The sequence below is a fragment of the Bombus flavifrons genome, chromosome 17 (assembly GCF_040668555.2).
Source record: "Bombus flavifrons isolate JBK064 chromosome 17, iyBomFlav1_principal, whole genome shotgun sequence".
In the NCBI taxonomy this organism is placed as follows: Eukaryota; Metazoa; Arthropoda; class Insecta; order Hymenoptera; family Apidae; genus Bombus; species Bombus flavifrons.
This window is the reverse complement of record NC_138458.1, coordinates 1,285,982-1,303,435: the sequence shown is the minus strand read 5'-3', so window position 1 is coordinate 1,303,435 and position 17,454 is coordinate 1,285,982. Positions and strand designations below refer to the sequence as shown.

General features: G+C 37.7%; 1 protein-coding gene across 1 annotated transcript in view; it reads right to left on the bottom strand.

The window, feature by feature from the left end:
- DIP-lambda (Dpr-interacting protein lambda) overlaps positions 1-17,454 on the bottom strand; it is a 560,727-nt gene that overhangs the window by 299,904 nt on the left and 243,369 nt on the right. The window contains exon 4 of the mRNA XM_069130556.1: positions 6,115-6,161. The gene's annotated coding sequence lies outside the window, so the exon portion shown is untranslated. The remainder of the gene's footprint in view (positions 1-6,114; positions 6,162-17,454) is intronic.

Here is a 17,454-nt window from a genome sequence, read left to right as displayed (position 1 = left end):
CTTGCAAAATAAAATTAGTTATATCTTGCAAGTGCATTTATATATCAAAAAGCATGTGCAATTTGCACAACTGTAAGCACCCAGTCAAACCGTGAAGTGGCTCGACCGACCATGTTTTTTGTTGCTCATTGACCATTGTTGCTTATGGCACGCGCTATTGGAACTTACGTCGTAAGGCAAGGGGTTAAGGTCGTTGGAAATCATCGGGTGACCGAAACAGCAACTTTACGTGCGTACTACTCTGTATACCACATACTCACAGAGTACTATGTGAGTATGAGTACACAGTGAGTACTATTAAGATGGTGTAACCGCCTCAGACACCGCATTAAACACTCTTCGGGGAAGCGTCAAAGAGCAAATAATAAGTAGAAAATTCGGAAGGAACGTCGAGGCGTGTCGTTTGCGGATTTAATTCGTAATAAAGGAGCTGTTCCAGCAAAATCTCCATTGTATAAACACCCGTTATATGATCATTCTGTTATTTTGACGTCTTGTTGTATGAACGGTACATTTCCTATTTTAATACTACGTGTAAATGTACATGTGTTTGCATACTTGCTTCTATAGAATTTCTGTTAACCACAGACATAATTACGAACGAAGACGTAAATAAAATTCGTGGAAGGTTAAATTTAAAGAACCGCGATAATACGGTGAGAAATGCCTGGTTGAACGTGAAAAACAAAGCACCGAAGAGAGCACGAGGTAAACTTTTGCTTCATGGGACAATAGAAGAAAAAGAGGAATTAGACTCAAGCGCGAATGACATAGATGAAGTCATTGCAATATTACATGGAATACCAGGATGCAACGTTTATGATAAGTCCAGCGTAACAGAGCGATTTGATAAAACGCACAATAATCGAGCACATTCTTCCAGACGTTACTTTGTAAAATCTGTCAAATGATGACTAAGAAATGAATAGCCAACGTGCAACTAGTGATAGCTGTAGCGAAGATGTACCACTTTACTTCGAGCTATTCACAAGTGTGAAAGCAGAGCTTAGATGATTCGAAGCCTAGAGGAAATGTCATTTAACTGGCAAGAAAATTTTGGATCCGTAGATTCGATTTCTTTAATTTCGTGAAGCAGTGATTTACAAATAAATTGTATTCATTTTAATTCATCTTACCTTAAATGTTAAATCAAATTGTGTGCTAATCGCTTGTTATGTGGAAGTTTTTATTATGTTATTTTAGAATCACTCTAAGTTGTCTGAAAGGTTTTCAGAGTTGGACGAGGTTATGAATTAGTCTGTAAATGATCTGGATTTAGAATAGAAGAGTATGCAAAATCTAGAAAAATATGTCTGCCAGATAGGATTTGTATTTATTATAACAGTTTCAAATATAGTACTATCGAAAATTTTAACATTATATTGAATAAATTGCAAATTATGTTACATACTCATTGTTAGCATTCAATTCTCATTACATTATTCTAAATTAAACGAAGTGGACGTTTTTAGACAAATATTCAAACGTCGAATGTAATATATTGTCGCCTGCAGGTACTTTATTTCAAATCCGGAATGTTTTATAATTATTAAATGCTCTTGTTAAAATTTCTTTATTAAATGTCCTTATTAAAATAATTTACAATATCATTATATATATTAAAACTGCTGAATTGAGATTTGTTATGTGTCTTGAATAAAAAGTTTGTTTTGTGAATAAGGAAATGAGGACTATAAAACAGCAAAGCTAGACCTGTTAAATAAATGAAATGTCATAGACATACACATCGACAAAGACAAAGACATACATTCAAATCACCCTGTAACGTAAAATAAAATGATAATAATAAAATTTCCATTTAATAGATTATATTAACTTTTTAAAATCTCTGTAAATATCCCATACTAAATATTGAAGTTTCGTCCATGAAATTAAATAACTTTTATATAAAATACTTTTTCACGCGTACAAAAGTTAGGAAAATAATAGCGTATATGGTACATTTAAATCGAACACACTATATATCTAGATCAATAAAACGTCATAAAGTCTACGTTAATGAAAAACTCCTTTTACTTTTAGTTGCTACAAGTTAATGAGTAGGCCAAAATTTTAATATAAACTTGTGTCTGAAAATAATTTATTGAAGAGTTATGGCGTCCGAAAATTTGTATCGATTCTTTTGATAATTAGAACAAATATTCGAAATTTCTTCTTGCAGTAATAGTAGTAAACGCATTTTGGATACATTCCTAACGAGTGATAGAGATATTGATGCTTTAGGCTGTATCAACAATAACTGTCAATGAGAATTCTCAATTTCTTTTTACCTGCTTAATTCCACTAACACGTAGTATAAATTTGGACCTTTTCGAGCACCCTGTATAGTTTTTCTCAATTTATTCTCATCTTCTCTTCAAATATTGTATCTCTGTCAGCGTTTCAAAGTAAATACAACGTTCATACACTGTATAACCTTTGCGTGCATATTTCAGAATGTCTCATAACCGCAACAGTCCAAACCCATTATCGTTACACATATGTACGTGCATATACGATTTTGCAGCCGTAGGCTTCCTGGTTATGTGCCTATTTGCAGCTACGCTTCATTATTTTTTACATGTACCAATACGCGTACGTTTGAACAAATTAAAAATACAGTAAAAGTAAGCGAGGAAAGAAGTATACATGTGTTTAAGAAATGTGTAAGAGATACACACACACACACACACACAAAAGTACGATGTATCCAAGTTGCATTTATTTAGAATGTTCTGAATATCTTCGTTATTGTGGATGAAAGAAGTTGCATTTTCAACTCTTAATGAAACTTTGTTGTATGCGTAGAATTTCCATCGTCGATACAGAAGATGTATTACAAATTTATTCAATTCGTTGATTTGTAAATGCTTGATAATAAACATTATCGAATTGCTTTGACGATAGGAACGATATAATATGCGAATTTATCATATCATATGTAATTACAATATAAATGGAAGATCTCATTTACCTTTAGAAATAAGAAACAATAAGAATACATTGTCTAATTCTTTATCATGTGGTATGCATTGAATCATAAGAAAATGGACACTAATACAATTAACGTTGATAAACGTCCTACATCTTTGATAATATTTCATTATTAATTTTACGTGTACATATGACTCATTCGCTGCGACAACGATATAACTCAAAAGCCACAATCTTAGGGAAAACGAGTTTGAATGTTCTAAGCTGTTACACTTTCGTGGTAATACAACATGCTCTGGCGTGATGAAATTTTGAAGCACGCTTATAGAACCCTACCAGTAAAAAATACAGGGAACAACTGTTTTCTCGGTACCAATAACCAAATAACTGTGAATTTTGAGCTCTGTTATTATTGCAGCGAATGTGCGATACGTACCAATGAAAATACAACGAGTTGTAAATGTAATATATAGAAAATAGATAAATAAAGAGAAGCGAGGAGGAAAGAAGAAGGAAAGCAAACGTATACGGGAAAAGAAAGGAAAGCTTGGATCTTATCAGCATGGGATAAGCCGAGTCCTAGCTCTAATTTTAGATTCCTACGTAAAGGTAAGTAGAACTGAACGCCCCAATGCTTTTGATGGCCTTGTTAAGCGGTGGATTGACTTTCTCCAACTAGTTGTCCAACTCTCAATGAGATACAGTCTTTTGAACTAATTCCGTGGCGGTATGGCAGTACTCGGGAATACGGTATAAGTGAAAACAATTAACGTTAAAAGCAGGATTTTTCTACCTTTAGCGGATAGTTGAAGACGATGGAAAACTTTGTAAATTAAATGACTCGTATCAAGAATTTCTAATAAAGCTTCGAACTAAAATTCAGAGGAATTCTTTATATGGAGTTTCTGTTTTGAAAGAAATTGTATTCGCAAGTCTGCTTCTTTGATATTTTTTTTTTATTTATTAATATTTACAATCAATTCTCGCATTGAGAATTTTCAGTAATTTTTTCTGGCGTGGCGCAGTGACATGGCTAAATATTTATAATAAGTTAATACTTATTATAGATAAGTATAATTTATAAGTAAGTGTTGTAAATAAGTAAATATTACTTAATATGAATATCTAATTAAATCTAGCGTTTAGGTCTAACGGGTAGTGTTTCCTTGATATCAGCAATAATAATTACATACAATAATTCATTGTAAGACAAAGATATTTCGAAATTCGCATTTTCTGATGTTATTAGGCTTTCTGTAGGTTGGGCGTCTAAAGCTCATGGAATTATATATCTTTTAATACACTGGCCGACGCAAATCGAGATTCTGTATAAAAAATTATTAACTTACTTGTGTAACCTAACTAACTTTTATATTGTAAAACTCATCGTATGAAAGAAAAGGGAAATAAACACAAAAAAGGTGTCCTACGTCTCCCCTCGTATTTCATACGACAGGTTTTACAAAATAAAAGTTAAAATATCTACTAAACTAATGGTTTTCCAATATTAGTAGGTTAACAATCCCATTTAAAACAACATCGATGTCTTTGAGATCTCGAAAGATACGACGCGGTGAAAATTTTTTGTTCACCATAATATTTGCTCTCTTCAAAGCGAACAATTTGTTCTTTTAGCATTTTAATTATTAAAGGCATCGGAGATATCGCCTTGTAACAGTATTAGTGGGACACCCCATCTACTTATTTTCATATTAAGGTAGCTTAACTCGAACGTGACAAGAATTATTTACAAAGTTACAGGAAATTTAAAGAAAAAGCCGCTTCTTAATTAGTTTGGAAAGAATTACTTTCGTTATAGTTTAACATACGATGGTACCTATATTTAAATACAGTGTTAAGAAGAGATTAGTTAAAACACGGGACATAATAAAACGTCGACAGAAAGGTAACAATAACGCTTTCAAATGCTAAAATATAAACTATTGTGATTTCATAGGAATAAACAAGTTTGATTCGGAGTAGGCGGTAATCGAGAAATTGAGAAACATAACTGTACATGTACTTACGCTTCACTCTCCAGTACAGCTGTGTTGGTTGTGTTACAAAATGGTGTATCATGCTATTATGTCTTGGTTTTCCGTATTAGTCAATTCAATTACGGAATATCACGTAAATAGCCTGTTCGTTGAGTGGGTTTGCCATATTCCACGATTAATCAACTCGTTCAGTCGATGCGGTTACATGTCGGATAACATTCAATCGATTCAAATAATTCTCTTTGATGTTGCTGACATACGAGGTGATATTCGCCGAGTGAATTATACCACAGTCGAGTGAATTAAATTGTAAGTGTTATGTCCGTTTATACCGATGCATTGATTGTCGATAAGCGATACATATCGAAACTGGAACAACTGATTTCACCAGAGTCTATCGATCTTCACTTATGATCCTACAAATACTATATTTTAATAACACAGTTCTCTGATCGAATATTTCTGACACGTTTTTCATTCCCCTTTTGAAGCAATCATAGTTCCTAATGCTGCTGTCACACGTTTACCTTTTTCCACATTTCGTAGTCATTTATTTCTATAAATGCATCGCTGAATCTGTTTAATTTGAAACATAATTCACCGCAATTATTAGTATATAGTAATATACTTAGTTATTTAAATTAAAATAGGTTATCTAACAGAGATTTCGATATTGGGATACATACTATTTAAAAATATTAGGTTGTCCGAAAAGTTTCTTTCGTTTTATGAGGAAATAATAGACGCACAACGTTTCTTGTTTTATATTATTTTGTCGAATTACGTACGATCCATTTCGTTCTGTTGAGATTAACACCGCGACATTTCACAAACTTGGTTTCACGTTTGTATGAAGGTGCACTGTTGTAAAAAATTCGTTTGCGAAAGAAAGATACTTTTCGGACAACCTAATATTTATAATGAATTTTAATCAGCGCGTTATGTGGCTACTTTACAAACCACATCATGTGTGTGGTATTTTACGTACAGCCTTACGATCGCGTCATTGAAAATATAGAAATCAATTTCTTTGAATAATATTTAATAAATTATATATAAGTATTTGAGCTGATTGCATTTCATAAAGTATTGAAATTCAAGTGGAGATTTTCAAGCGACTAATACACACACCTACTACAATAAAAACTACAACTAAAATGGGAAATGTTTCATTGCTTCGTACCTGTACACTTTCATTAAAAGGGGAAGCGTAGACCGCCGGCAGCTTTTCTGTAAGTAAATTAAACGTGCGTAAATAATAACATATTCAATATCGGATATAACATAGGAAAACTTGAAAATATTTATATTTTACCAGCACAAGTATTCAGCATGTAAACCTATATAAGAACTAAATATACGTATTTGTACAAGATCTAAAGTAACAGTTATGTGTACTCAACATTTGCTTCGATTTAGAGCTCCGCGGTCAACTCAAGTTCGCCTTTTTTATAGAGCGTTGAATTCGTCTTTTCATCGGCTAAAACGTAGCAGAAAAAGATACACTATCTTTGAAAAAACTCTAGGTGTTCGACCGTTCGCGAAGGAACGCGATCGCGAGGTAGCGCGTCAACGTGAGTCGTAGATTCCCGTTACGATTATACAATGGACGCCACGAAATTCGTTTAGGATAATAGAGGTGGTTGAATTGATTACAACACTGAGTTAACAGGTTACAATGTACACTTTATTCCAACAACTTGTAGACACAGATAGTTACGCTCGGTGCATATTAATATAAGTGAAACAGATGACTCGTGTGAGGATGAAAACTAATGAAGAGATGTTGACAGGTCTGAGGACGATGAACCCGTCTAGAGATGTTGACTGATCTGTAAATGTTAAACCAATGAAGTTCGGTGACGATGCTGTCGCAAAGGAAAACTCTTGCTGGGTGTTGGTCGCCCCACCACTGGCGGTTTGTGGGTGGAAATCCCGGGAAAAATGGGAAAATGCACGTTTCCCCATTTTTTACCTGATGGAGTAATAACCATAAGGAACGTCTCGTCTTGAATATATTTTATAACGATACAGTTTCTTAGGATTATTACGGTCCGACTAATTATATTTGCACAGCTAGTGTCGCTTTGACCCAGGGATGAATTCCGGGTTACGCACAGAGACACCGGTCGTAACATCTTCCCGCCGTTGAGAGTGCGTCTCTTATCCAACTCTTATCCAACTGTTTCGCGCTTGGCGGTTGTCCGGACTCGTCTGGATCGGCTTGATAAAGTAGAGGGACCAACCGTTTGACGCCACGACCCAAGATACTCGTTGCTGTCTGCACATTAGCTGTCCGGGTGATTCCATCGGCTTCTTCGTTTTAATGACGCGGCACAAGGACCACTGCATTGATGGAATGTTATCTTGTCAGAGGATTACGATAGCGCCTTCTGGAATGCTATGACTGCCTTTGCTCCACTCGTTACAGCTGGTCAACTCGGTTAAGTATTACCGGTACCAACGGCTCTAGAAATGCTGTTTGAATTGATTGATGAGCTAGCAGCATGATAACCGGCTTGGTGCAGTCGCTCTGAAATCTCGCTCCCGGAAACTCGTTAGTGTATCACCAATTGGGAAGTGGCCGGGAGTGAGTACAAGGAGATTATTGGGATTTGAAGATATTGGCCATACCCACTCCTTCCACATCCCTTCCTCCTTCCCGGATCTAAAGCAGTACTATTAGCCTCTACATAAACGTATCTTAAACCTTTGTACCTACTTCACGTAGCTCTTCTTCTTCTTCTCACTCTTTCACTCCGCACCTCCATGTTCCTCTCCTTGAGCTGATATGACTTAATCACTCTAGTACAGAATGTGATGAAACTCTGCCATAATCGATCCTCAGCTGCCATCCTTACGACAATATCGTTATCCAGCTTGATTTCAATCCCCATCTCGGATTCAAGTGCAGTCCTCTCCCACCACCCATCTGGAGTACTTAAATAACACGTGCTCTGCATCATCCAGGTCGCCCCCACAATCCCAGCAGCTGGTATGCGTCTCCTTGCCGATCCTGTTCCGAAAATGGTTGCAGATACCGTGCTCGATAAGGATTTGCATCACATAATAATTTATCTTGCTCTTTCTCCTAATGAAGTACACGGAATTGCTGATCAGTCTTCTAGTCCAATTGCAAGGATTGTGGAACGTCCATTCCAAAATCCACTTGTCCTCGGCCTCTTGCTTCAGGTTCTTCAATTCCTTCATCAAACCTCGCCAAGCAGATTTTCGCTAAAGCACTTCTTAGCCTCGTACTCCTTTCACCAGAGCCTGGCCTTGATATGTATGGACGTGCTGCCGGTTGCGCATTTATCAGGATCTTCTTGTTCTTCTCTATGCTGAGGGCAGATACCCATATCGGCGCGGCGTACAAGACCACCGATTCCCAGACACCGTAATATAGTTTCCTCACGGTGTCGGTGGGTCCGTTAACATTCGGCAACAAGCTGCTAATGGCTCCCACAAACCTCTACGCCTTGTCACACACTTGCTCCAGGTGGGGGGAATACCTCCTGGCATTGTCCAAAAGCACCCCCAAAAATCTTACCGTGTTTCTGGTGATGATCTCCCCACCACCTACGTCAATCTTCGAAATCTTCGGGACTCGCTTCCCGATAAGTATAATGAAGGTTCGTATCGTTACACCAGTCCGTGACCAGTTTCATAGCTTCACGGACCCTGTCGCCGATGTCCTACGACTTACGCATAATGATCACCAGAGCCAAATCATCCGCAAACGCAATCGCATCCAAATCTTTAACCGGGTCCAACACCTTTAAGAGCCCATCATACACTAGGTTCCGCAACAGTGGACCTATTACCGACCATCACGGCAGTGCGCCACAATTTTCTTCTCCGAGAGGTAGTGACTCAATCCGTTATGCGCAGATCTTGTTCCTCTTCCTCATGCGTCTGCGGGATCTGAGACCTATGCACTTCGTCTCGCTGCTCCACTCGTCTGGTAATGAAAGGATCCTCTAGAATTCTCGCCACTCTGTCCTTACTGAGACCATCCAGCGGTGTATTTCGAGCCATTTTAACTCTTACAGCTCGATATGATCTACTCCACGGATCTTGATCCATAGTTGCACAAAACTCCTACCACTTTTCCTCCTTGCTGCGTTCGATCGCTCTTCTCAGCCTTCTCCTTGCTTCCTTGAATTCAGTTACCAACTGGCCAGCTTTGTCCCTACTAGCTGCCACAGCCCGCTGCACTCTTCTTCTGAAACTGAGTGTTGTTGGCTAGAAAAATCTGCACCCGTTCTTTGTGGTCATCGGATTGCAAGAGAATCCGAAGTTCCTTGAGTTCATTTTGGCCCCGACGAAGTTGGTGCCATTCTCCGAGTGAATTGTCGTGCGATATCCTCGCCGAGAGATGAATCGGCGTAGAGCGGCAATGAAGGCATCGGTTGCGAGATCGGAGACTAGCTCGATATGCGCCGCTTTGGTTGCCAGACATACGAATATGGCTACGTAGACCTTGAACTTTCGACGATTGCGATCCCTTCTCCCCTTGATGTAGAATGGGCCAGAATAGTCGATCCCGACGTTGGTGAAGGGACACGACTCGATAATACGCGCCTCTGGCAAATCTCCCATCAAGTACTCTATTAGTGGTGGGTTGGTCCTGCAACAATGAATCCAATTCTTCATAGTGCGTCATACTTAGCTACGGTCGTCAACAGGCCAGTAGCGTTATAAATTAGCGTCGGAACTCCACACCCAGTCCCACATTTAGTCCTCAACGACAGAGGAAACAATGACGGCGAACATCGACAACTTCAAAAGGGACCGAATCACCAGTTATGTCTCCATCTGACTCACTGCATCACGATCTGTTAGTCACAGCGCAGATCAACATTTTAAATAACAAGACACAACCAACCCGATGTAGAGCTTTGCTAGACACCGGCTTTAACACGAACTTCATAACCGAAAAGTTCGCTAAATCGCTCGGAATAAAGCAAGAGAAATGTTCGGTCCCAATCGGATCCCCCGACACCTTAACGACGACCTCGAAACGCTATATCACGGCCACGATTACCTCCATGGAAGCCACGTACGAACGTACATTGACGTTTTTGATCATATCGACAATAACGACATTGGTCCCAGATCAACCCGTAAATCGCTTAACGATACAAATACCTAGGAATCTCCGACTAGCCGATCCAAGGTTCCATAGGTCTGCCCCGATCGAAATCTTATTGAGCGCAGGACCAACACTAGCATCACTATGCGTCGGATAAACCAATATCAATCGATCGAATGAGCCCGACTGGCATCTGCGGAAAACGCGATTCGGCTATATCATCGGGGGAAGCCCAGCTTCTCAATCAACATCACGCACATTTCGCGCCACCACAACGGATCTACAAGCGGATCTCGTTTTTGGGAAATCGACGAGGGACCGTACACCACGTACCATTCGGAAACGGAACGACAATGTGAGGAGCACTTCCGACGCACCAGAGAAGGGCGATACATCGTCGCTCTCTCATTCAGCGAGAAGCTTCCTTCACTTGGATCGTCGAAGTCCATTGCGATGAACAGACTCGCCTCTCTTCACCACCGATTTCAACGCGGCAAACAAAGTGAAACCGCGTACAGTATGGTGATTCAAGAATACTTAGACATGGGCCACATGACCAAGATCATCACTGATCACCCCACAAGCAACGGGTATTATCTACCACATCACGGCGTGATCAAGGAATCGAGCGAAACCACTAGATCATCTTGATATTTCAGAAAATGTAAGATATAAAAATGTCGGTTGTATCAAATAAATGTTTGCCATTATTGTGAATGCGGAACTACGTCTGCGAAAAACTGAATTTATGCTTATTAAACTTTTTCTTCACAGTCGCGCACAAGTAAACATCTGTTGGCGTGATATCTGGTGATCTCGTTTTTAACCATCCACACGTTGGTTGACCAAATCAACCATCTTGGCAAGTAAATATCAAAATTTGTGGAAACATATGAAATAGATATCCGCAAAGTCTTCTTATGCTGTGTCGACGAAACACCAGTCCATTATCAGTTCGTATATTTGTTATAGCTTTTTAATAAAGCATTTAAACGGTTACGTTTATACGACATTCTTTTCTTAATTTTGCCTAGAGAATACGCTGATAAAGTATAGCGGAAAATATTGCAGCATCCTGTATATCTCCACTTTTTAAATTAGTTCAAATATTCTCTGGTACTTTAAATATCGTTTTAATACTGACCATAAGGTAATTGCATATCGAATTATGTTTATAATTATATTGAATACAAGATTTGCTAAAATTACGGAGATAAATAAATTATGGTAATAGATATAATATATATTTGAGTAGAAATATTTCTATTCATTATCTTTGTTTCCCTCTTCCTCTCTTAACATTTTTTTATAGAATTTGAAATGAAATTAGTAATAAAATTTTTGTTTATTGCTGAATATTTCTGTTAGGTTTGTTGCTATATGAAAACGTTAGAAAGTTTGTTGGTCAAATAATACAATCTATTACCTTCGTTTTACAGAACGTTGTTTCTTCTTTTCTCCTTTTGCAAATATTTTTACAATTCATTTCTTTCTTAAATATTCGATTAATTGATTTATAAGTAGTTTACAAATTGCATTTATGACAGTCGATGTAGACGACATAGTATGCAAGGAGTAAAAATGATAATTAGGCAGAAAAGAGGACCTCAATTCTAATTTATCCACTCCCTCGCTCTTTGACCGAGTGTCCCTACTTTCGTCCGCATAACTTTGCTAGTCCATTCAAAAGTATCGTCTGTTCTTACAAACACACGCTTGACATCTATCAAAAATTGATTTCCTTTCATTTCACTGAACGTGTCACAAATTCTTTGCATTCGAACAAAAACCAATATGTTGTCATTTCAATTTATTCTTATCATTTCTTAACAAAGCATTTTATGTTTATACGACATCTTTTCTTACTTTCACTCATAGAATCTGCTAGCAAAGTGGCGCGGACGAAAATATGGACAATATGGAAAATATGGTGCATAGCATTTAAAGCGTAATTGTTTCAGTTATTTGAAGGTCTGTGGAGGAATATGTAATATTAACAATGCTTTGATCTGAAACGAAAACGGAATAAAAGTGTGTTTGGACTTGTCATGTACGGCATGGGTCACGCACTATCGCACAAGTGCCTACGCTCTCATACACGCACCGAAGCTGGCCACATGGCCTATTCGCTCTTCTGCATGCGCACTTTAATTCTCATTTTCATCGGTGTGAACAGATATTTACATATATATTTAAAATTTTCCAAAATACATACATATACAATAATACGAAAACAAATACAAAAAATATTTGAAATAAGTATTACAATTGTCTCATTGTTTGGCATAAAATATCTCACGAATTGTTAATCTTGTAAATATATTATTGTAGACATTATAAATATTGCACCACCATACAATTTTGTAAATATTGATTTTGTAAATTATGCACGTGGAATGTTTCAAAAAATTCATGTGCAGGATGTAACAGAACGTTTATGATACGACGAGCTTTGTAAACGCAATATTTCGTCCAAAGGAACAAAAACGTGAAGATTTCCGTGGGCAATTTATGACATAATTATGGGTAATTCAGAAACGAATAGCATGGTCTAGTCCGTGTTTACGATTCGTTAACACTTTCTCCGTCAGACGTGGAGCAAAGAACCGTTTCTGTCTCTCAACACTCGAAGAGAGCAGTCGCATCTGCATTCCCTGACTCATCAACATCCCCAAATGTTCGTAGACACAGCTCCAAGCGCTCGTGCAGACAGAGTCGTTACATCAGTCGTAAAAATCAGTTGACAGTCTTTCCAGCTGCCTTCTCCGACTCGTCAACGGCTGCAAGCGTTCGCGGAGATAGAATCGTCTCATCAGTCGAAACGACCAGTCAACAGCCTTGCGCGGGTCTCTCAATTACAAGTTGCATCGACACGCGTTCATAACGTCTAGTACATCGCATCGCAACAGTCGTTTCACAACAGGTAAAATCAAAAGAGAAAATTCCTCATTAACATTAAGGAGCAGAACAATCTATGAGATATTTTATTGATATTGTACTGTGATATTTTATTATTATGCATAATGTTCCAAAGAATCGATTCACAATAATACGTATAAAGATCGCTTAGCGAATATGAACTTTCCTTTATACAAAACTGAACGAATGCACTTTTCTTATACGAAACGTCTGCTGCTTTCTTTGGTAAGTCGATAAATAGCATAAAGGTAAAATGTCAATAAAATTAGTAATTCGTGAGATATTTCAGATCTTTATGCAAAGTGCCTCACGCTTTAATTTACAATATCTCACAAATTGTTGATTTTTTCAATATCGTGCCTTAATACTTTTTGACGCGGAGTGTTTCAAAGGATTTATTTACGAAAGATGTTTTAAACAAAAAACGACATTTAAATCACATTGAAAGACAGAAACCTGACTTTCCTATGTCCTTTGCGCATCTTCCTACAGAAAAACTAATCACGTCAGTCAAATTATATCCCTCTGGAGAGCATCTTTTATTTGACTCTTTATTTCCCTCTTGAAACCAACTTTTGATTGAAACAATGTACACATTAAAATAAGTACTTGCTCAGTAATCATATTTTCCAGTTACGTGACCCAGTCTGTATACATATACAGGGTGTTCCAGCTACATGGAATCACCTAAGTATCTGCTATATCTACGATAGCGTGAAAACTTTTCCAGGCAAAGTTATACTACGTCAAGGGACACATGGTTCAGTGGAAAGAACAAGGATCATCGGTATACTTTTAAACCAAGATATCAGAAATTGTTTAAAAATATGTGAAAATAGTTTAAAAGATATTTTGACGTTAATTTCTTAAAATCTATTCTTGTATTCATGTTTTCATTGTCTTTTAGATACCACGTTTATTGAAATTTCCATCTTTCAACACAGGTACCTTAATACTTTTGCAGAGAGAACAAAAAATACAGAATACAAAAAAAGGAAAAGATACAAAAATATACATATAGGGTTCCGTTTAAAAGATACCGATGTGCTTGAAATCTCCTAAAAAGAATGAAACTGAGAAAAAATTTGTTCCACCGTTACGTGTGTCCCTCAAAATAGTCTTGCTTTGCCTTGGGAAGTTTCTTCGAACAAAGATGCATAAAGCAGATTTTTAGGTGATCCCGTTCGGTTAAAATACCCTCTATGTTCCTGTGACAAGGTGCTCGATGCGAAATAAATTTTGCAATCGACTGATTTTACGCTATGCTGAATCCGTAAATTTATGAGTTCAGTATGGCAAACACGCATTCCACAGAACGTGTTGTTACGACTTGAGCAGTGAAAAGGTTAATTTCCTTGGTGAAACAAATGCGACGTTATAGTGGCGTTTAGCTTTTATAACCTCCGAGATGATGTTTTTATGCGAGTGACACACTTGTAAAGGCAATAATTAAGGAAACGAAGCGGGTGGTTGAATCATTAACTTATAAGCATCAATTTTTATCGCACTTTTAGCGTGGTGAAGGTTCTCATCAGAGGCAAGAGAATATTGTAAGCGACACGTAAAGAGTTCTCCTGCCCTAATAGTTTGAGCTTAAATTCGATTAGTAGTTGATAAGTCTATTTTTGATTAGTTCATTTTAATTGTAGATCTTGTCTGTACTTTTCGTCACAGATCTTATTTATTTGCTCATTGGTATATTTATTTAATAATAGTACTTTACTGTCTAACAATTATAACTTCCTATCTTTCTCTAGCTTTTAACCTGGCTCTTCTTTTACTTATCACTTTTCTTATTCTGTCCTAAATTACTTTCAAACTTTTATTCTACATCCCAGTATCAGTAGACTGGGGATTTTTATGCAAATTCATATTCTTGAAAATATATTTAAGAAAGCACAGACTCTGTAGAAAATTGTTTCACGCAACAAGCATTATGGAAAGCATTAGATTTTAAATATTTTATATGCTTTTCCATATTATATTTTCATTCTGTGCAATTTTGCACTTTCAAATTTTCTATAAATACATAAAAATCCACAGTCTAATTATCGCACTTTCTCATCACTTTTGTGCTCGTTGCATATTATTTTTTCTGTTCCATTCCTATTTATCTACTTTCCCCCTTTATTATTTTTTTATCTTTTTCCTTTCTATTCTTCAGTTATTTGATATTTCTCCCTTTTTAGTCTGTTCTTCTCTCTTTCCACTCCATATAATTTCATTTAGTCTTGTCAGGTTTACTTCTCCACTTCTGTTTATTGTTTCTACCCAATTTGTATCTTTACCCCGAAAGTTGCTTCTTCTCCGCTACATAATATACATTTTCTTTCTGTGTATTGTGTCTTAATATCTGCATTCCTTAGTCTAAGTCCCTAATTAATTCATTTCTATACTTTTATACATTCCTCCATAAATACACTTATTCGTATATGTATATTATACATATTATTCGCTTGTAGTATTATGAGAATAAGTGTAACGAATATGTTAATGAAAACACTTTACATAGATTATCCTACGCTCCTTGGCTTCTTACTAATTGCACTTTACAATCTTCGCGAAAGTCCAAACTATTTACGTATATCACGCGAATGCTGTTTACAATGAAAGTTAGCGATGCAGAGCTGTTTTCTCTGCAGGTGCATCTTTGTCGCCATAAAAGTTATTTGTGCCATACTAGGAACAGTGATAGGGGCGGATTGGATATTTTCTATTTAGAATGATACGCAAACTGACACGTTCCCATTGATCGACTAAACTTAAATAATAAAATTCGTTGATTTATTATTAACTAAGATGGAGTTTATACAAATAAATTTTCGTGAAAATGGATAAATATTTACACGAAAAATTAACAAAGTAGTAATCTCAATATACGGTAGAACCTCTTTTGCCCGATATAACAAGGAGACAAAACCGGTCGCATAATGGAATTTTCGAATAATGGAACAGTTAATTTTCTGATCTCAAATTTTTCACATTTCATTTATTCCAATACAGATTAAGATTACTTGTCATAATAATTCTTTCAACATAAATTGCTGTATAGAAATACACTCTTTTTGTACTTCGAGCCATCGATGCCCGTTTTCGAATCCTACGAAGGGATTCAATATGAAAAAGTACCTCTTCATCAACACTTTTGCATGGACAACAACAGCAGAAACCGGAATAAGGCGCAAGATGGAAGAAAACCTGCCATGTAGAATACGCAATATAGGAAAACTGAAAAATAGAAACGACATATTGAGAAAATGCCCTGTATATGAGAAAATCAGACAAAACATGCTAGAACACAAAGAGTGGCTAAAGACGGTAAGAACAAACACAAGGTAAAAGTATGAGAACTAACAAATTTTATAAAGGGGAGCATGAAAATAAGGACACTGTGCGTGGCAAAGTAGGTAAAGGAGTCTGAAGGAAACCCAGCACCAAAGCAACCGCAAATCGGTAGAATTACATCAGAATAAACTGATACGGTATACAGCGTGATAAGAAAATATTTACAAGGTATATAATAAGATGGATAACAAGTCATGACAAAACAGAGCTCAAACATGTTACAATATGACGTAATGAAGTAAGTCTTAGTTAATAAGCTACATAGAATATTACATGAAATCGCTGTAATATGACACAAGGAACAAGTATTCTCATTTTTGGTTACGGGTGCTTTCCTGAGCGTAAATTTAGCGCTATACAGTACCCGGGCACCCCTAGGGCCATAGGGGTTGGGGTTACGCCCCACCAGCGCACAAGGCACCCAGTGCCTTGTTACCTGGATTAGCTAAGCCCGGCAAGGGCTGTCGCTCGTCTCAAGTCGAACGGGGCGCTTTCTACGCCCTTCCGTCTCTCCAAGTTCCGGAGCAGGTGGGACGCTGCTCACCCGCCGAAGGCCATTCGGGGGAGCCCTATCCTCCCTTAAATCGGCCCTCTTGCCGGCATCTTGGCCATCAACCACTGCCACCACGAGTCCAAACCCATAATTGGACGAACAGAGGGGTCGCTACTTCCTCCGGGCTTACACTCGACCCCCGTGGTACCATCCTAAGTCATTGGTGGGACTGTCGTGTGGATGTACGGCCACGTCACTATCTGCTAATCCCAGATGGGACTCACGTAAACGGGGGCCTCAAGGTACAAAGTACCCGGGAACTTATCCCGACGGTCCCATCCTTGGCATCAGGATCGTGGGTGCGCTACTACCTAAGGCCACGTAGAGAGAGTGTAACCGTACTTAAACGCCTTACACTCCCGGCGACCTTCCCTGCGGTGTACATAGAGGACTCACGTAAGCGGGACGCTTGTCCCGACGGTCCTCCCTGGCTGCGAGAACGTGGGTTTGCCAGCCCCCATAGACTTACATAAGCAAGTGCTCCCTGCGGGATGACACAAGGAACAGACAAAAAAAAGAGATCAATCAATCGCGAACCTATGTGTACAAAGACTTTACGTGCTACGAACCACACTGCAGTAAAAAATACGCGATACAATATGTTACGTCGC